This window comes from Globicephala melas, chromosome 10 (genome assembly GCF_963455315.2).
Source record: "Globicephala melas chromosome 10, mGloMel1.2, whole genome shotgun sequence".
NCBI lineage: Eukaryota > Metazoa > Chordata > Mammalia > Artiodactyla > Delphinidae > Globicephala > Globicephala melas.
In genome coordinates, this window is record NC_083323.1 from 30,056,558 (window position 1) to 30,079,305 (window position 22,748).

General features: G+C 37.2%; 1 long non-coding RNA gene across 2 annotated transcripts in view; it reads right to left on the reverse strand.

The window, feature by feature from the left end:
• LOC132598004 (uncharacterized) overlaps window positions 1–22,748 on the reverse strand; it is a 70,976-nt gene that overhangs the window by 38,590 nt on the left and 9,638 nt on the right. For both annotated transcript variants that reach the window (XR_009565604.2, XR_009565606.1), the window contains exon 2: window positions 22,219–22,346. This is a non-coding gene — a long non-coding RNA (uncharacterized lncRNA). The remainder of the gene's footprint in view (window positions 1–22,218; window positions 22,347–22,748) is intronic.

The following is a 22,748-nucleotide window of genomic DNA, read 5'->3' on the forward strand; positions in this document are numbered from 1 at the left end:
AGGCTTCTAGTGAGAAGAAACAATAGACCTGAACAGCAGGAGTGTTTGGGACGGGAGCCAGGGAGCAAGAGTCACTAACAGAGAGTGGTAATTTGGAATGATTTGCTGTTTTATGTTGTGAAGCACCAAGACACAGCTGGTGTGTACTGGCCAACCTGAGGATTTGTAGTAACTGCATTGAAATGGTAATGAAGTTTTTACTTTATGATTGCAGATGTTTGTGGATTATTGTTATTAAGCTTATTAGTGTAACAGTACAAATATGAAATTTTTATTTACTTGGTCTCTTATTTATGGGAGCTTTGTTAAAGTCTTTTAAACTGAAGTCAAGAAACAAAAGCCATGCAATAAACAAAATGTGCTGAACCATCGGGCTGGCCTTACCACGTGTGTGGGTGTGCTCAACATAGGATTCTCCTACACTGGAGATAAATCTCAGTGTTCCCATTGTTGTGCCTTGGGTCATGTTGTGAAGTAATCTGCTCATAGGTAAAACAATTAACAGTTGTATTAACCATGGTCACTCTCACTGATTCTGGAGTTGAATCGCCTAGTCCTACTCTGCCATTGACAAGTGTGTAACATTAGGCACTTAACCAACCTCCTCCACGTGCCTCAGTTTCCTCCTCTGTAAAGTTAGGTTTAAAAAAATGCTACCTCTTTCATAAAGTCATTGTGAGGATTAAGTGACATTATATGAATAGAGCACTTATCAATTACTGTTAGCTGTTACCTAGAAGATCTTTCGATGTGGGAGAACACCTAAGCATTTTATTCAAAAGGTTTGAGACAAAAACTTCTGTTGGAAACTGTTATCCTGCAGAGTTATCTGTTTGATCAAACAATTCAAAGAAGATACACATATGTATACTATGTGGATAACTAGCTTTCAAGCAATAATATAAATAATATTCAGTTGTTAGTTTATTGTTAGGCATAATATGATCTCTTTTGATGATTCTGAAACTGCTGAAGAATCTTGAAATTTCTCAAGATATTGTCATCAATGAACATTGAACAGTATCATGGAATAGATTGACCAGCGTTTGTGATTACAGTTATAAAAATTCCAGATGATTTGCTTTCATTATAGTTGTCTTCCTAGCTAGCCGTAAAGACACTGTAAATATATAGGAAGAGAAATGAGCATCTCCAAGGAATTTAATTTCTAACTTGCTGGAATAATTTCCTTAGGTTAGAAATATCAAAATCCCTCAAAATATCCCATATGTAAAAATAGAGTCATTACCGTTATGCATTTCAAATTTAAAATGATTACTAGTTGACCAATTAAAGAGAAGCCTTTTTCATATTTACGATTCAGCAATTCCTGCCAGTGTCGAGATGTGATCTTGATGATTTAGAGCCAATTTGGGACACTAATGAAGACTCCTGTGATTCACAGGCGAATATATCTGGAGTCTATTCAGAAATTTACAATAAAGTTGACAACTAATAAAAGTTGTCAAATGGGTATATCTTCTGTAGTATTTTTGGTTTTTGTTTGTTTGTTTGTTTGCGGTACGCAGCCCTCTCACTGTTGTGGCCTCTCCTGTTGCGGAGCACAGGCTCCGGACACGCAGGCTCAGCGGCCGTGGCTCACTGACCTAGCCGCTCCGCGGTATGTGGGATCTTCCCGGACCGGAGCACGAACCCGTGTCCCCTGCATCGGCAGGCAGACTCTCAACCACTGCGCCACCAGGGAAACCCTGTAGTTTTAATTGTAGCACAATTAAAATAGTTTCCTGGTCCAGAGGTGGTAGGGTAATACTGTAAGAGTAATAGCTTAAGATTTTTTTTTAAAGGTTCCACTATAAATACTATAGTATGTAGTTTACAAAATTGTATGATCACCTTAATGTGTTGATAACCTACTTCCTTAAACCAAGGTGGGTCCTAATGATGTTGGAAGCAATAAGAAAGCACTGTGTAAATTATTAAGCACTATTTGGGGGATGCGGGAATGTCAGGGAATTGGGAAGCAAACTGAGTTCTAATGTTTGTTCTAATGTTCTTATGTTCTCAAGCACATTAATTCTTCTGAGGGACAGCTTCCATTAGGCACTTTCATAGTATCTTAAACCAGCACACACCAATACCATAGGCTGTCATCAAGAAGATTTTTATACAAAAACAAGGTCTTCAGAAATTACATTTTATATATCATTATTATAACTTAATTGCTTACAATGTATATACTTTTAATTCAAAAACAATTCACTTAAATAAGTTCTGTTCTCTATGGAGATTTTTCCAAAGTGAAACTTGTAACTATAAGTATAATGTAAGCCTGGAGCTGCATAGAGAAAGATTTCATGAGAACAAAGCCAACTCAGGGGAGAACTGAGCCAAGAGATGGAAAGAGACAGACCCTGGTGACATTTGAGGCCTCCAGATTCAACCATGCCTGTGATTCAACCTTGGTTCTGTGAGCCAGCAAGTTCCCTGTATGGCTTATGCCTATTGAAGCTGTATTTCTTAACTTAAAAACCAAGAGAATCCTGACTAACACAGTGGTCAAAAGTTTTGGGGAAATGCTTCAAACTATATCTCTTTCTTGCACATTCCCAATGTACACTAATTTATTAAAAGATCTGAGAAAACCTGCTGTACAGAAACTTGTTTATCTTTGTTAACCCACTGTTTCCCAAACTTTATTGATGGTAGAACCTCTTTTTACCCAACACCTATGAACATCTATTCCACTGAGCACATTTTGGGAGATGATGTTCTTTAAGGGCAAGGAAGAAAGAGTTGTCAAAATTGTATAGGGACCACTACGTTTGACCTCAGCGGTACTCCAGAGATGCACTGAAAAGGAAGCCATTAAGTGAAGTAGCCTCTTATTAGATGAGCAAGTCTAAGTGGGTAGCACCAGGGTATGGACCATCAAGACCTCCATCATCTCTTTAAATGGCAGATTATGAGGTGCTCACTCTAACTGCTGGTTCTTCCTCTGCCATGCACCAATATTTTCACTGTTTTTCCTGACTTCATTCCCCTCCACAAGGATCTCCACTACCTGTAAAATGAAGTCATGCCAGGCCATTTGGAGCTTCTTTATTTAAAGTGGCAATGAACCTCATTTTCCAGGCTCCCGTCACATTTCCCAACCCTGCACTTGCAAGCTTCAGCTTCTGAAATGAGTCTCAGCTGTCTTAACTTCTGCCAGGTAATGACCATCTTTTCCACAACCCCATTCAAGTCTGAAGACCTGAGAACCAGAAGAGCTGATGGTGTAAGATCCAGTCTAAGTAAAGGAGAAAACCAATGTCTCAGCTTGAAAGCAGAAAGAGAATTCTGCCATACCCTGCCTCTTGTTCTACTCAGGCCTCCGAGGGATTGGATGAGGCCCACCCACATTGAGGGAGCACAATCTGCTTTGCTCAGTCTATGGATTCAAATGTTAATCTCATCCAGAAACAGCCTAGAATAATGTTTAACCAAATATCTGAGCACCCCGTGTCCCAGTCAAGTTGACACATACAATTAACCACACAATAACAAAATCACATATCCTTCTGCTTCACTGAGTCCCAAGGATTTGTCCCAGAAGCATGGGCTCTTTGAAATTTCATAGTCCCCCCTTGTCATCATGGCCTATGATATCACCTATCTTAGTTCAGCAGTTCCTAGCCTTGCTTGACATCAAAAATCTATAGTATTATAAAAACATGGATTTGGGGGCTTCCCTGGTGGCGCAGTGGTTGAGAGTCCGCCTGCCAATGCAGGGGACACAGGTTCGTGCCCCGGTCCGGGAAGATCCCACATGCTGCAGAGCGGCTGGGCCCATGAGCCATGGCCACTGAGCCTGCGCGTCCGGAGCCTGTGCTCCACAACGGGAGAGGCCACAACAGTGAGAGGACCGTGTACCGCAAAAAAACAAACAAACATGGATTTGGGGGCTCCCATTACAACATTCAGAATCTGAATTTTAGACCCATCTTACATCAGAATATGAGCCCAGGCCCATTTCCAAGGAATTTTAATAATCAACCTCACTAGGAAACAATGCTTTAACTATGTTATAAAGTACATAGAGTCCCTGGATGCAGTGACCCCAAAAGCCAGAGCAGGGATGTAATCGGTTTCCAATGATTTAAGTCCCTCGCTCTCATTCCACCTGACTTTTGCCCTCCTCCAGAACTTCCCCTTTGCCAGTTTAGGGCGAAACCAGGAAGATAGAGCCATTTGTTGAGTTACTAGTACATGGCAGGAATTGGACTATATACTTTACATATATTATTTCATTTTAATCCTCTAGCCAACCTTGTGACCAAAAAAAAGAGGTCTATTCTATAGATGAAAAACCTTTGAGGAGTTAAGTAATTTTCCCAAGAGATTAGTTAAAAGAGCTGGGATTTAAACTGCAATCCATTTGATTCCAAACACCATGGTTTTCCCACCACATCACACTTCATGGTTAGTTTAGGAATTTAAGATTAAATTGGATTGGAATGGATTGGAATGTTGGAATGGATTAAAGATTCAGGAAAGACATGCATCTTGTTCTTGGTGATCGGTCAATAATAGGTCAGTATGTTCAACTAGCTGACTAAACATGGAGAGAAGCAGGAGATAAGGCAGTTTTCCACTCCATTAGGAAGACCCATAGCCCTCGTTCGACAGAAATATTCAAAAACATGATCATACTCACAGGGGCATCAGACATTTTTATGAAATTTGCAATGTCCCTGTCCCACATCCCTATTCAACATAATAGGCATTAAATAAATGACTCTTGAATTTAAAAATGATATATAATTTACTTAGTACTTGTATTTTTTCAAGGAAGAGAGCCTTCAATAATTTCTTGTTTGTTTGTGTGCATCCTGAGAGTAAGAATAAGAATACTATACATTTGCATAATCTAAATTTGAGAACTCTTGAGTAATTCCCCATTCAGTTTATTTTATCTTTAGATAAAAGGTGAATCAATGTTAAGTGTTTTAATCCGCTGTTCAGAAAGGTATCATATGGCTCCCTTTCTGAGTGACATAGAAAATAAGTATTTGGCTGGCACTAATAGTCCTGGAGATTATTCTTATTTAAGGGCCTACACAGTTCATTCTTTGGGTTTTCAATAAATGCTTACTGCCTGATTGATTTTGAGGAGTAGAAAGATTCTCTTACTAGTGAGAAATTTTAGAATGTTGTCACAGAACCTGTGTTCTGCTTGTATTCCCTTTCCTTTTCTTCTGAAAAACCTCCTTATATTTGCTAGTACCAGCAATGTAAGCAACACAGAAGTTCAGATTTGGAAAGATAAGAGTACTTAAGATGCACATGAAAAAAGGTATTACCAAACTGCATGCAGTATGAATGTATGATACAGAGTCAAAATTATTGTAACAGTACTAGTCAAAAATTCACTCCATCCCCTAGAACTTGGAGAATCTAGAGGATATAGCTACTAATTAATAAATGTATTCTGTGGCAACAGTCATCTGAATGATTTTACTAATCTTGCAATTTATGGGTTGTAGTGAAATGTCAGACAATGATTAGCACTTCCTTAGGCTCAATAACAAATCTGATATGAAGTATCTGTAAGGACACAAGTCTTAGTCAAAAGTGGCAGTTATTAATGGACTTTGTTAGTCTCTAGGTGGTTAACATGCAAACATCTTCGCAGATGTTGCAGTAGATCTCTATTTCTTTTTTTTTTTATTATTGAAGTATAGTTGCTTTACAATGTTGTGCTAGTTTCTGCTGTACAACAAAGAGAATCAACTACATGTATACATATATCCCCTCCCTCTTGGACCTCCCTCCCACTACTCGCCCCCCACCATCCCACCCCTAAGCAAGGATTCAGCATTGTTGATTCTTGGCTTCATCTCTTCTAATCCAAGAACGAATTTAGTTTCCTTCTTCCTCCTCTCTCTCCTCTTTTCCCCCTTCCTTCCCTCAGTCCTTCCCTTTCTCTCTCCTCTCCGTTCCCTTCTCCTCCCCCCTCCGTCTCTCACACCCTTCCTTCTCTCCTTTCCACAGGAATTTCTTGAGTCTCCACAATAGGCCAGATCCATGTTAAATCTTAAAGATACAATGATGAACACTATAGTGTCCCTAAATTTAAGATGCTTACAGAACGTCTTAAACACAACATAAAAAGAGACGGAATTCAGAGTGTAAGTCACTGATTACCTAGGCAGATTAAAGCAGGTTATAAAAATATTATCAGAGTAGAAAAAATTCAGCAAGTTTCAGTGGTAGCAAAAAAAGTAAAGAAATTTATTCTGAAGTTGAAATTATATATGTTCAAATAAATTTGAGGCTGTTGAAAATTTACTGAAATTGCACAATTTCTAAGGCTTGACTACTTTATGATGAGAGAAAATCATAAAGCAGGTATTCATAATATCCAAATTCCTGATATACATTATATTTGATTATCAGAAATACTTTATTATTTAAAGTATAGCAAAGAATTTTACTACTGCTTTGAATATGTAACCATATTTGAGTAACATTCCTTTTATTTATTTCTTAAACCTAAAATGCACACTAAATTTTTTTTCTGAATCCATAACTATGTTTTTATTACATATAAGAAACTTTTTTCCCATGGTTAATTCATTTAACAAATATTTATTGAATACCTCCTATCTGCCAGGCACTGTGTCTGCAATAAGAAAAAACAAAAAAAACAAAACAAAACAAAAAAACAGGCAGACATGGTCTCAGCCCTCATAAAACTTGTATACTGGTAAACAGTCTCAAATTGTGTAATATAAATTATTGGCAAAGTAGAGTTTCCTTCAGAAAAATGCACTTTATAACAAACTTGGCTAAAATGCAAATATCCCAGTAAATAGGGCATGACTGCCTCTGATGTTTTAGAACCACAGTTCTGAAACCACAAAACACAAGCTTAAAGTGAAATGGACTCAGTTCAAATTCAGCTTTGTATCTTCTTGAATCTCTGACTCCATCTTTAGAATCAGAATAATAACCCCAACTTCACAGACCTATTGTGAAAATTACATGGGATGTCATGCAGGGAGGACCTGACACCCGAAAAGCTGTAGCTCTTGATGCTGCTACTACGTCTGTTTGTGTCTTATTTTGTAACTAAACTAGAAGATTGAATTGAAGTCAAATAAAACCTCAGTGCTTGCAAAATGGTATGTCTTGGTACATTTGTGTATTTATGATTGACTGAGGGATATCTGGATTTTTTAAAATTTAAATACCCTTGTTTGTAAAGTCTTTCTAAGTTATAAGACCCACTATTCTTTAATACGTTTAGTATAGTCTGAGAATAATGCAGTATTTTCAAATGTAAGAAATTCCGGACCCTAAATGGAAGGGTGCTGGATTAAGAAATACTTGAACCTATGACTTTTGGCATGTGTGTGTGTGCGTGTGTGTGTAAGGGTGTGTGTGTTTGAGAACATTTCAGTGTCTCTGTGCCAGGATCATTATCATGAATTAATGGATTAGTAACAAAAATGTTGATATAGCAAGAGTCACGCTGAAAATGAATTTCCGGAAACATATTCTGATATCCGTAATTGCTTTTAGAACAAATAGGAAGTGTTCCACGTGTCTATTGATGATGGTAAAATCCCTAATTCGACTTTTCCCATTCATTAAAAAAATCATAATCAATTACAAATTGTGAGTTACCATATTCCAGTTGAGATTCTGTATCTCTAAATGACACAACTTAACAACTTGCTTCTCCCCTTCCCAAATCATTTGAATTACATCACCAAATGTTTGAAGAGGATGTTTAGAAGATGTTTTATACTTCTGATAGAGGTAAAAGAGTCACTTAAAATTAGAATAAAGAGTGTCTCATTTACTCGGAAAGAATTATAGTCTTAAAGAGTTTAAAATGAAAATTATTTGGAAATCATCTAAAAAAGATAACTAGGTGGTAATATTTTCATTATTGTTTGCATTACAAAGTTTACTGCTTTATGTGTATATGCTCACATCTTCTTTTCTTTTTATTCCAATAAAATATGTGTGTTAAACATAACAAAATTAACCAATTATAAAATTGATCAAAAGAAAATTTCTAAAATGAATCCTAACATATTCTTCCTATGAAAAAAAACACTTAGTAACAAATTTTTTAAATCACATATAAGAAGCTACTTTCAAACAATAGGATTTCTTTTTCCATTTCATTTCCTAGTCAGAGCAGCCATGTCATTATTTATTCATTTTTGCAAGACACACATGTCACAGATGTCCGTAGACTTTTTTATCCTTAAACAGCTTTATCAAAAGATGTATTACTTGTAAATCTGTATCATAAAAGAAATCTTTTTCTTTCTTGACCTGGTCTCTTCCCACCCTCACTTCCTTCATAAAGAAAGTGTCAAGGAGAAAGGATCACAGGAAATAGCTGTGGGGAGGATCTTAAGAAAATAAAAAAGCAGTTCATCTGGCTGCTGATGGTTGCTTATTTGGCATATAAGTGACTAGACTCTATCCAGATTATCTATCTCTTTACCACTATCTAACACTTAAAATAATTTTAAGGAAGCACCTTATAGGTCAGAGGTGTGCTTTGTCTCTGAGGAGCTCATCATGTTTGACAGGGGTTTTATTGTTTTAATAATTTTTTTAAATATTCCTGGAAAGAAAGCATAAGTGAGTTATCTGTTTATAAAGGCTGGGGGTATGGGGTGGTGGAAAGAACATGAAGAGGCCAGGTCAAGGAACAGGCTTACAGATTCAGCCCTGGAACTAGAATGCTAGGGTGTGTATATGCATGTATTTGAATGTCCATTTCTGTCTTTACATCTCTCAGTTTCAGGATTTCACTGTTCTGTGCCTCTCTGCCTGGTTTCCCACTCTCAATCACTTCATCAAGCAATCCTTGACAAAGTTAATGTTCCCTTCTCTTGCCCTATATTTCTGAATTGGTCATTACCAATTTACCTTGTACGAGCCATAGGTTTCCCCCTTGTCCTGAATCTTGGATTCTGCCTCACTAAAATATGGCAGATTTGGGTGAATACATTTGGTCTGATGGTTCAAAATGCCCTGACACGCATGGCAGCTTGACAGTAACTTCAAGAGGGTAGTGAGAGGAGAGACATCTGATGAATACAGAGATGTCATAGATGTGTGTAGTGGCTTTTATTTAGAGACTCTGACAAGGAACATCTACTTCTACCATGACCAAGGCAAAGGGCAAAGGGATGGTACTGCCCCCTCATCCCCTACATAGCCAGCAAACCCCTACTGAGCACCATTGACCAGATACTGTGCTGAACCATACACTGAATGCAAAAGCAAAGGAGGCCATGTTCTACCTTTCTGAATTTTGAAATGCTGTCCAACAGAAGAGTTAGGCATGCAGACATACCCAATTATAAAGGTAAATGAGTTATAGTAGGCTATAAGCTTTTTAAAAGGTTGTGAGAGTATGGAGAATAGAGTAATCCCATGCATTCATATATGTGATTTATTCCCCCTCCCCCCCTTTCAGGCTGCCTTAAGGTATAGTCTAATCTGATGTCATCTGTATAAAATTTTAGTTAATGCAGGGCAGCAAGGAAAGTCATAAAATATAACGTTCTCTGGATCATTCTTACACCCTCAATACTGCCCTCCCATTTGAAGGGCCCCTTGCCCAGTTGCCTGATGGCTAATGTTTTCCAAACCTGGAAATTCTGACTAGAACTCTAGTACTTGTGGGTAGACTGGGCCAGAAATGTCATAGGTACACCCTTCTCAACAAACACCCTGACAAGTTTCTTTTTTTGGGGGGGAGGGGGGCTCTGAATATCAGTGACAGAGATAAAGCACTAGCTCTGGGGGGGTCTGTGGGTTGGTACTTCCCATCTACAGGTAATCATTTAATTGAAAAAGTAGTTTTGATTTATTAGAGATAAAAGTGACTGGCAAAGTTTACCAGGAATATATTAGCATAAAATGACAATTCTCAATTTGTAAGTGAACATGTGAAAAGTGACAGATGATTAATCCTGACTTGGTCAGTAATACTTGAGTAATCAAAAGTTGGGAGACATTCTGAAATACCCACTGGTGGATGGTAGGCAATTTAAACATGTCCCAGTGTTCTTGGAGTATTTTCACTCATACTTGTGCATGTGTCAAACTCTGCGGCAACATGCCAAAGTCAGAATGGATTGATACCAATAAAGCACTGGGAACTAAGATAGGGTTTCGTATAGAGCATAGATACCAATCTGGTATTGTACACCTAGTAAGAGATGAATTTCAACCAAAGGAAAGAGAATTTTATCAGCTCTTCAAAATTGTGGTACCAAGGTTGATGCTGGATAACTTTAATTTCATTCGTTTTCCAAAGAAGCTTTCCTTTCTTCAGATGCAAGTTTTTGAATCTTTTGCCTGAGTTTCTAATTCTGAACGTACACGAAAGATTCAAAAACATATTATCTACACAAGGAGCAAAAAAAAGACTAGGAGAATTTTTTCTAGTATAAAGTTTAATAAGTAGTTAATTTGAGGGAAGGTAGATTGGTGCAGCCACTATGGAAAACAGTATGAAGTTTTCTCAAAAACCTAACAATAGAACTACCATATGGACTAGCAGTTCCGCTCCTGGGTATATATATCTGAAAAAATAAAACACTAATTCAGAAATATAAACGGACCCCAATGTTCATAGCAGTATTATTTACAATTGCCAAGTTACAAAAGCAACCTCAGTGTCCATCAACAGATGAATGGATAAAGAAGATGTGGTATATATATTCAGTGGAATACTACTCAGCTATAAAATAAAGAATGAAATGTTGCCATTTGCGACAACATGGATGGACTTGGAGGGTATTATGCTGAGTGAAATAAGTCAGACAAAGAAAGACAAATACTGTATGATATCGTCTAACGTGGAATCTAAAAAAATACAACCAACTAGTGAATATAGCAAAAAAGAAGCAGACTCACAGATATAGAGAACTAGTGATTACCAGTGGGGAGAGGGAAGGAGGGAGGGGCAAGATAAGGCTAGAAGATTAAGAGCTACAAACCACTATGTATAAAATAATAAGTTAGGGCTTCCCTGGTGGCGCAGAGGTTGAGAGTCCACCTGCCAATGCAGGGGACACGGGTTCGTGCCCCGGGCCGGGAAGATCCCACATGCCGCGGAGCGGTTGGCCCGTGAGCCATGGCCGCTGGGCCCGCACGTCCGGAGCCCGTGCTCTGCAACGGGAGAGGCCACAACAGTGAGAGGACTGCGTACCACAAAAAAAAAGTAATAAAATAAAATAATAAGTTACAAGGATACATTATACAACACACGGAATATAGACAATAGTCTATAATAACTATAAATACATTATAACCTTTAAAAATTGTGGATCACTATGCTCTACACCCAAAACTTATGTAATATTGTACATCAACAGTACCTCAATTTAAAAAATAGTTGATTTGATGTCACAAGATGCAATAAATTACCATGACCTTAAGTTTTCAAGCACTAAGTAGATTTTCCCCTGATCAATATAGAAATTAATTATTATTCCATAAATCCCTCTTGAATTCCAAACAGTGTTTATTTTGGCAATACTGAGAGAGCACTCCTTGTTGTTGACATTAAAATCATCCTAAAAATCGCAATAATGTGATATCCTTACCCTATTTTACCCATGTCTGAAAACTACATCCTTACTTGCAGCATATCTCTTCTTTAGAGTCATTCGTTCAAATCAGCTTCAAGAAAACATATTCACAATATGAGTAAAGCAAATACACACACCCACACACACACACACACTTAGTTTATTGAACTTAAGTTGATCCTGACAAAAGAAAGTAATTTTCATACCTTTGAGTATTTCACTAATAAATACCTGCACACTAATCAAAACCTTGGTAAAATCCATTTGCTGCATTATAAATGTATCTATGAAGGACTTTATATATTCATTGATCTAGTTGTGTTTTTTTTTAATTTGTCTAATGACCAGAATCTCGTATTCCCAATCATTGAATAGTCTATGCTCTCTCAATGGTTATCAATCTACATAAGAAGGGAAAAACTCAGCGTAGTGGTGGTGTATTAGGGTTCTCCAGAGAAACAGAACCAACAGGAGAGATAGACAGTTAGATAGATAGATAGATAGATAGATAGATAGATAGATAGATAGATAGACAGATGTGTACATACACATATAAGTTGGCTCATGCAGTTGTGGAGCCTTAGAAGCCGCACAGTCTGCCATCTGCAAGCTAGAGACCCAGAAAAACCTGTGGTGTAATTTGGTCTAAGTTCAAAGGTCCAAGAACCAGGAGTGCAGATGTCTGAGGGCAGGAGAAAATTGATGTCCCAGCTCAAGCAGAGAACAGATCCTCCCTTCCTTCACCTTTTTGTTCTACTCAGGCCTTCAATAGATTGGCTGATACCAACCCACATTGGTGAGAGCAATCTTCTTTACTCAGCCTACCAATTCAACTGCTAATCTCTTCCGAAAACACCCTCACAGATACACCAGTAGTAATGTTTTACCAGCTATCTGGGCATTCCTTAGCCTAGTCAAGTGGACACATAAAATTACCCATTACAGGTGGTGCTATCAGCTTCATTAGCAACATCACTGCTGACACTCAGCCTTTTATGTGGCTGGCACTATGCTAAGCATTTTATTTGTATGATCTCAGTCCTCTCAACAATCCAATGTGACAAGTGCTACATAATAATTATCTCCGTTCTTTAGATTAGGAAATTGAGGCCTAGAGAAATAGGGTAACTTGTCCAAGATCACAGGGTAAGAGGCAGAACAGGTGTTAAACACACAGGTCTGTCTGACATCTAAAGACCACATCCAAACCCCTCATCCTCTAACTGCCCATGTCCAACTTGATAACAGGTGCTTGGTTATTTTACAACATCCTATACCTGTAAAACATATGTGAAAGTCAAGTGATATTGATGTTATTGGTTAAGTAAACAACATAATTTGTGGACTTTCTCCAGTTGGGAGCTTTCTTTTATTTACTTATTGTTTATACCCTATTTTGTCATAGAGATAAAACTAAGATTTAATACCAAAAAAATATCTTCATAAAAAGCAGTTGTGGGGCTTCCCTGGTGGCACAGTGGTTAAGAATCCACCTGCCAATGCAGGGGACACGGGTTCGAGCCCTGGTCCGGGAAGATCCCACATGCCGCGGAGTGACTAAACCTGTGCGCCACAGCTACTGAGCCTGCACTCTAGAGCCCACGAGCCACAACTACTGAGCCCGCGTGCCTAGAACCCATGCTCCGCAGCAAGAGAAGCCTCCGCAGTGAGAAGCCCGCGCACTGCAACGAAGAGTGGCCCCCGCTCCCCACAACTAGAGAAAGCCCACACACAGCAACAAAGACCCAGTGCAGCCAAAAATAAATAAATAAAATTAATAAATTTATTTTTAAAAAAAGGAAAAGTTAAAAACAAAAAAAAAGCAGTTGGTCAGGAAACCGATCTGGCAAAAACAGTATGTTTGAGGCAGAGTTACACTGGTTTTCATGCATTCATGTCACTCTACACCTTCTTTCTTCCCAGCGCCTAATGGGAAAGCATTAAGTTGACCTAAACTCCAAGTTTCCCGGGGTTTGGCAGGCTGTCTGGTCTTGGGGGCTGCTATGACCACACAAGCAGTCCAAAGAGCTGCTTCGGGACTAGGCCCCTCAGAGTGTGGCCGTTAAGACTGGTGTGGGTGGCAGCAGTTAGCAGACCGCAGGGCCAGGTTCCTGTAACGGTTCTCTCAGAATCCGGGGGGACAAAAGGATTCTCTTCCACCCCTTCCACATACCCCAGTTAATCCAGAAAAGTTGATTGGATGGAGGGAGGTTTCCACTCCAACTAGAAGAACAAGTTGGGGAGGCAACATTCCACCACAGTGTGGGGATGTGCCAGGCTTCCAAGCAGCCGTGTGCTGAGTCCCAGCAGCGCTTGGGTACGAAGTAGGCCTGTCAATGTACGTGTCAGCGTTCGTCCCGCAGGTGTGACTCAGCCGGGAATTCACTCTACTGCGGGGGCGGGCCTGTCCCTTTCATTTCTCTCAGGATTTCCTGGGAGTTGAAGGGTCATGAGAAGCTGCCAGAATGAGCATGGGCAGATGGCAGTGAAGGTTTCACGTCAGCAAAGAAGGAGCACTTTTGTTTTTTTCAGGAGTGGCAAGTCAAAATGCAGCCCTTAACACCAGAGGCTCACTAGGGAAGTCAAAAAGAAAAGCACGTGGGCATTCACATTAGGCAGAAAAGGATCCACGGAGCTGTTAGAAAACCGAGGGAGATAGAAGCTAAAGAAGCTTTCCTACTTATACATTGATGATGTTTATCTGCAGAGACTACTTCTGGTACTTTATATACTATTTAGGGGCCCTTAAAATTTAATTCATTATAAATATATTTTAAATTCAAAGTTTCAGAATAGTAACTCAAACATTTCAGAAATTTCTCTTTTTACTTACATTGTGTTTTGCCTCTACTGCAAGGTGAGCAGCTCAGATACAGTAACCCGCCCACAATTATTGACTCCTACCTCCAGCCTTGCTTCTGAATATTCAAGCACACAGCTGTGGGAGTGAAGTGAGAGGCAGGAAACCTGACAGTGAAAAAACTCACTCTGTTTTACATAAACTCAGGCACTTTGGGGGTTGGGAGATGTGTTTTCCAGAGTGTTAGACACACTTCTTCAGTCCTAATTGAGAGGGTTGTTATCAGCATCTTGTAATTGCAAATGCCAAATTTAAACATCAATTTAAATTAAACAGGAATGAACAAAGAAAAATACAAACACACTCTATAGAAAAGCTTCAATTTCCTAGATTATCTGCATTTATTTTTTTGTTTGTTTGTTTGTTTGTTTTGTGGCCATGCCACACTGTTTGCGGGATCTTAGTTCCCGACCAGGGATCGACCCCGGGCCCCGGCAGTAAAAGCGCCAAGTCCTAACCACTGGACGGCCAGGGAATTCCCTGCATTGATTTACATGGATAGTTATCTAGGTCCGTATCTGGATACTGCATTTTCAACATGCGGTAAAGGAATATATATGGACATTAGAATCATAAAGATCAAAGTCAGGTTTCCCTGGTGGCGCAGTGGTTAAGAATCCTCCTGCCAGTGCAGGGGACACGGGTTCAAGCCCTGGTCCAGGAAGATCCCACATGCCACGGAGCAACTAAGCCTGCACTCTAGAGCCTGTGAGCCACAACTACTGAAGCCAGCGTGCCTAGAGCCGGTGCTCCGCAACAAGAGAAGCCACCGCAATGAGAAGCCCATGCACCGCAACAAAGAGTAGCCCCCGCTCACCCCAACTAGAGAAAGCCCGCATGCAGCAACAAAGACCCAACGCAGCCAAAAATAAATAAATAAATATTTTTTTAAGTAAAAAAAAATAAAGATCAAAGTCAAATCTAGACGCTACGACATTAAAGCACTTCAAATGTCATTGGATGAATCACTTATGTGCTCAAAGCCATGGGTCCTCATCTAAAAAATGAGGAAGAATAATTTCTACATAATACACGTAATAGAGAATGAAGTTCCCCCCAGTTTGTACACTTTGGGAGAGCAAATAATCTGAGGTTTATGGGGTCCCCCCACATTGCTATAACCTTCAATACCTAAGACATTGCCCAGCACTCAAATATTTGTTGAATAAATGAATATCATACACAAAAAAGAGATTCCATATGTGAAATGTCTATCCCCTATTTAATTAATAAATGTTTGTTCCTTCATTAACCTCCACCTGACTCCATCTTCATTCCTACCATACTATTTCAAATGTTTAAGGCTGAATTATTTTGACTCAATTCATACAGTAGATTTATGTTCAGATATTCTTAGACATTTACACTAAGAATTATCTTTTCTATTATTTCCTTTATTAAATTAATTAGCAGGACTATTAATTCAACCTCCAGAATATATCTCAGATCCATCCACTTCTGTCCACTTCCACTGTCACTATCTAATCTAGGCCACGATCCCCAAATGGATTCTTGCAATAACCTCTTAACTGGTGTTTCCCATTTTGCTATGCCCTTACAATCCATAGCTGGATCTCCAGTCTCATCATGTACCATTTTCTTCTCTCTTACCCATGCTGCAACCATCCAGACTTCATTTCTGTTCCTCACATATCAAGCTCTTTCTGGTCTCAAACCTTCATACTTGTTATTCACTCTGCCTAGGAATGCTCTTATTCTGGCTCTTGTGTGTGAGCTTCCTGCACATTCACCTGCTCAAACACACCTCTTCAGAGAGGCTTTCCATGTTTACCAGGTTTTCCCTACCATGTTTCTTCATATTTCTTATTTATTTGCTCACTGATTTAACCTAGGCTAAAATTGGCACCACCATTTACTGGCTGTGAGAACTTAGGCAACATACTTAACCACTCTTAACCTTAGTAACTTCACCTATAAGATAAGGGTAATAATAATACCAATCTCACAGAGTTGTGAAGAATAAATGAGATGTGAGAAAAGCTCTGAACGTTACCTAGAACATGCACTTGCTCGCTTAATATTAGTTATTTCTATAATTTTTATTATTATGTTCACCTGCAAAACTACAGGTTCCTTGAGGTCAGGGACTGCATCTGGTTTTCTTCATCACAGCCTTGCTAGTTCCTAAAACTGTGCTGGCACTAAGTCATCAGTAAATGTTTGTTTGCTAAATGAATAAATGCTACCTAAACAGGCCACATACATTTCAGCTAAAGAGCTTCTTGTAAATATACATGCATGTTTAAATATGCATAAGTTAATTTACTGCAATAACTACATAATGTAAAAAAGAAGAGAGAAATTGCTATTTGACAAATTCTCACCAGGTCTACCAACACTACCCTAGCCAAGCCACTGGGATTATTCTAGTAGCCTCATAATTAGTCTCCTTTCTTCTACTCTCACCTCCTTACAATCTATTCTCCTCACAGAAATCAAAGTGATCCTATTAATACACACATCAGATTATGTCACTCTTGTGCTTAAAATCCTCCAATAGTTTCCCATCGCACTTGCAATAAAGTCTAAACTCCTTGCCATAGCTGAAGGCTTACGTGATCTGGCTGCTGCCTGATTCTTCAAATTTATCTTCTACCACTCTGTTCCCTGGTACCACTAAATGTCTGACTTTTTCCCTACCAGCCTCACTCATGCCGTTCCAGTCAGGAAAATAGAATTTTTAAATTTAGAAATTAATATAAAATTAGAATAATCAAAAAGAACAGACATAGCAAAAAACATAGTAAGGGACACAGAGGTAAGAAAGCAAACAAAATTAATGAAACTAAAGAACTGAAAAGTAGTAGAGAGAAAACAGTAGAAAAAGAACTTCCAAAGAAGATCCAACATTTGCATAGAGGGCATACCCAAGAAGAAAAATTAAAATTTTTAACAAAACAAATATTTAAAGTTACAATTTAAGAAAATTTTCTTTAAATGTGGATTTGGATCTCTATATTACAAAAGCACACCGTGCCATGACAGAAAAAATTGACCCACAATGGTCAATAACTAGTCTTATAGTAATAAAATTATTGAATGCTTGAAATGAGAGAATCAGACATCCAGGCAAAAATATCAAGTTATTTATAAAGAAAGGAAATTATATTGGAATCAAATTTCTTCATATGAATTACCAATGTTAGAAACAATGGAGCAATGCCTGCAAAATACTCCACAGAGAAAGGGTGAATCAAAAATTTTATATCCAGCCAAACTGACCCTCAAGAATAAAAATTACAGATGTTTTAAATATGCACAAATTCATGGAATATTGTTCTCATGGACACTTCTCAGGGAAACTACTAGAGGAAAAGCTTCAGTCAACCAAGACATAACTGGAGAACTACAGCAAAAGGACTTGTAGCGACCATTGAATGTATTTAACTCTGCAATTAAGACTAACACAAACCACAGTTTATGGTGAAGGAACATAGTGCAAACTGTATATGCCTGACAATAGAATAAGAACTCAATTTTTTTTAAATGGGAGGGAAAAGGGAAAGAATGGAGTAGAATAGTAAGTAATTCCATCTGCAGTAGCCAAGAGTCAAGTGCTATAATTTAAAACTGACTTATAAGCATATATAACTCTATAAAATAGAACATTAAGAAAGATAATTGACTACAATTGGAGAGTGAAAGAGAGACAGAAATGAGGAAATAAGAGTAAACAAACTACTTTTATCATCATAAAAGGAAACTAATAGATTCTGTTTGAAGATTACGACCAGTGACATTACATAAAGATATAATTATGATAATATTAAAATAAAATAAAATAAAAACCTCCTTAAATCTCAGCAAAATTTCACACTGAAAACAATCAGCAGACAAAGAAAACACACCATGTAGTAATAGACTTTTTAAAAAGTTATAAAATAAAAACATGATATAAAATAATAACAAAACTAAGACCCAACACCTCTGTCAAATCAATAAATGTAAATTGTCTTGATTCATGTATATAAAAGAAAATTTTTACAGATTAAATCACAAAGTAAAACCCTACTCCATGCCAAATACAAGGCAAAAACCTAAGATCATCTTAAAATAGAAGAGAAATCAAAGGTCTACCAAACAAAAATGAATAATATAAAGAAGTCATAATCTTCATCTCAAGCAAGGTAGAAGTCAGAACAAGCAGATTTAAATAAAGCAAAGAAGACAACTTAATAATGTCAAAGGGTTCAATTCCCAGTAAAGATATTACAGTTAAGTCTATCTATGCAACAAATAGCAGCATTCATTGGGCAGAAACTACAGGAGACATAAAGAGAAATAAACACAAACATGCTAATCTTGGGAGACTCCAATTCATCTCTCCAGTGCATGATTAATCAGGTAGGAAAAAATAAGTAAGGATACAATGACCTAAATATCATAATTGATATAATGCAAATGATTCATATAGTATAAACACCATAACCTGAAATTAGAGAATACACTTCTTTTCCCAAAAATGACCAATAGAAAACTTTACAAAATCTAAAAAAATAGAACCATAAAAGTAACATTCTTTGATCACACTACCTAGAGACTATTAATCACACTATTAATAATGGTGCAGATATTCTAAATAATATATTAGCAAAAAGAATCCAGGAGCTCATTTAAAAAAACAAACAAACAAAAAAACATTGTTACCAACTGAGATCATAATGGTCCACTACTAGAAACTCTATTAATGCAGTTCATATTGACAAATCTAAAGAAAAAAAGTGTAGGATCTCTCCATAGATGCTGAAAAAGTGTTGGACAAAATTCATCCACCTTTCCTGATACAACAAACAAATAAAACAACCAAGAAAACATTGAAATAAAAATAGGAGGCTATCTTGTTGCAATAAAATGTATCTAATTCGAAACAAAGCCATCATAATGCTTCTGACTTTTATGGAAGTGTCTTCATTGTGTTGGCTAGTATCCACTAACACTACTACTATGCAACATTGTGTTGGAGTTATTAGTACCATTACCCAATAGAAAAAGATTATATATATAAAAATTGGAAGAGATGAGTAAAAATACCACTAATTATAGATAACATGGTAGTATAATTAGAAGATTCAAGAGGTTTTATTAAAAACTACTACAAACAATAAGAGAATTCACTAATAATGAAGTACAAAATCAATGTGCAAAACTGAGTTGTTTTTATATATTCAAACAACCAGTTAGAAGATTTAATAGGAGAAAAGAGTTCATATATAACAGCAACAGAAAAGATAAAGTACATAAACTTAATGTCAAGAAAAATGTGAGACCTGTTAAAAATAAAATTTAAAATAATACTGATGGCCACAAAATAGCCTTTCTACAAATGGAAAGTCCATGTTATTGGGTAGGAAGGCTAAACATCATATATGTGTCAATTCTCTCTAAATTAACTTGTAAATTTAACATGATCTCAGTGAAAGCCCAATAGTTCTAAGCTATATCACCAGATGCTAAATTTAGTAAGAAAAATAAACATAGAAGGGGACCGGCCCTAAAAGACATTAAAACAATTTTAAAACTTAAATAATTAAGAGTAGCATAGTGGTCCATTAGCAAAATAGAAATTCCAGAAGTAAGTGTATCAGATGCATACAGGAATTGAGTGTATAAAAAAGATGCCATCTCAAGTCATTAGGAAGAAAAGGGACTGGTCGATAAATACTTTAGGGATAAGTAAAGTAATATCCATATCTTACTTCATATGCCAAAATAAATTCCAAAGGTACCAAAGATTTAAATTTTTTTAAATACAACCATAAAACAGTAAGAAGGAAAGCTGGAATGATTACTTTATAAATTTGGAGTTAGGAAGGTCTGTCTAAACTTTTATGACTCAGAATCCCCAAGTCATAAATTATTTTTTTGGTAAATTTGGACACAGGAGAATTTTTTTTTTAATTGCAGAAAGAAAGTCATGAACAAAGTTTTAAAAAAGACAAACTGTGAGAAATATTTAGAACTCACCACACAGGGCTAGATTCTCTAATATACTGATATAAATTGGTAAGACCATTACCATTTTCAAATACAGAAAAAGGAAATGAAATTTGCTCTTAAATAAATGACAAGATAATCAACCTCCCTTATAAAAAAAGAAATATAAACAGAAACCACACAGGATATCACTTTCTACCTCTCAGTTGGCAAAAATCCAAAGTTAGCAAACACATTCGGTTGATAGGACTCTGAGGGAAAAATAGCATTTTCTCATGCATTGCTGATGGGAGTATAAGTTGGCCGTATGCTAATATCTATACATCTTACAAATGTATATACCCTTCACCCTAGCAATTCCACTGCTAGGAAAACCCAGATATCCACTAGTGATGTGTGGAATGCTGCCTGTACATTAGTACAAGATTAGTCATTGCAACAAAAAAATTTGAAAATATACTAATGTCCATCAATATGTAACTAGCTAAATAGTTAGTAGTATGTCCATATAATGGAATTACAGGTAGTTGTTAAAAACTGAAAGCAGAAACTCTCCCTGCACTGATATCAAGTGGTATCCAAGGTATATTAAGTGAAAATAGTGTGATTAAGCAAAAGTAGAATAGTGTTTGTTAAGTGAAAAGAGAATAGAGTGTGTAGTATGTCATCTTTTGGGTAAAAAGGAGAAAAATAATGTAGCTATATTTTCTTGTATATGCATAAAGGAATTCTAAATGAATACTCCAAGATTGATAATAGCTGTTATGGGCTTCCCTGGTGGCGCAGTGGTTAAGAATCTGCCTGCCAATGCAGGGGACATAGGTTTGAGCCCTGGTCCAGGAAGATCCCACATGACGCGGAGCAACTAAGCCCACGAGCCACAACTACTGAGCCCACGTGCCACAACTACTGAAGCCCCCGCGCCTAGAGCCCATGCTCCGCAACAAGAGAAGCCACTCCAGTGAGAAGCCCGCACACCACAACAAAGAGTAGCCCCCGCTCACTGCAACTAGAGAAAGCCCTTGCACAGCAATGAAGACCCAACGCAGCCAAAAATAAATAAATTAAATTAAATTATTTTTTAAAAAGATTCCTCTTTAAAAGTCATGAGGGACACAAAATAATAAAAAATAAAAAAAAATAATAGCTGTTATCCAGAGGGTTGGACCTAGGGGCAAACTAAAAAATGAACGACATGGATATAAAAGACGCTTTTCACTGTATAACTTCTTATGTTTTTTTGAACAACAAGAATGCTTTATTCAAAATTAAATTTAAAAGATTTAAATAAAAAAGAAAGAACAATTTGTCATGAAGGTAATACTGTCTTGTGTTTTTCTTAATTTTTAAAAATGTAATTCTAATTTTATTTTTAAATTTAATTCATTTTTTAATTTTTTGCATTATTTATCATATCTAATAAAATTTTGAAGGCATTAGTTGAGTCTTCATCTCACTGTACACTATTTACTTTTTAATAAAAGTTTAGCATTTCCATAATCCTAAATATTTCCAGCAGGAAAGGACATAGAAGAGCCAGGCTATAAAATTGATAACTTTTCAACTGCAAATGGTTTCATCCCCAGTAGTTTGCTGAGTGTGTAGTTTCCTTGTCATTTTTTCTGGTTGGCAGAATCCTTATGATCAAAGTATCTTTACTAATACATAAAGCTCACTTAGAACACATCTACTGATAATAAACTTCAAAGGCAGTGAAATCCATAGCTGTACAAACATTCCTGTGTTGTGACATGCTACCAATTTTTAATTAATCAGTGTATATATCTAGTGTATTAAATGTAAGAAATGACATTTGACACTCACCCCAAATTTGTTCAGGGAATTTCATTGGAAATAGTAAGAGGTGGTCAATTCCTACTGCCCCATCCAAGCATGCACAGCCATCCTGGCTCCAGACGAGCCACTGGTGCCACCTTCTCCTCTCATGAGGTCTGCAAGCCAACGGAGAAACTTCAGTTCCCACATCCTATAGCTCAACCAAAGATTGGCACCAGCCCTATCCCCTTCTGATTAAAATAAGAAAATATGGTCAAATCACAACATAGTGATTTGATATTTCTGTGTGTTTCAAAATGATCACCAGGATAAATCTAGTTTCCATCTGTATCATACAAAGATAGTGTTGTAGGTCAATTATGCTTCAAAAACAAATAAATTCGTAGAAAAAGAGATCAGATTTGTAGTTACCAGAGGCAGGGGGTGGAACGAGAAGGAAGTGGATGAAGGCAGTCAAAAGGTACAAACTTCCAGGTATAAGGTAAATAAGTACTAGGATGTAATGCATAACATGATAAATGTAATTAGCACTGCTGTACTTCATATATGAAAGTTGT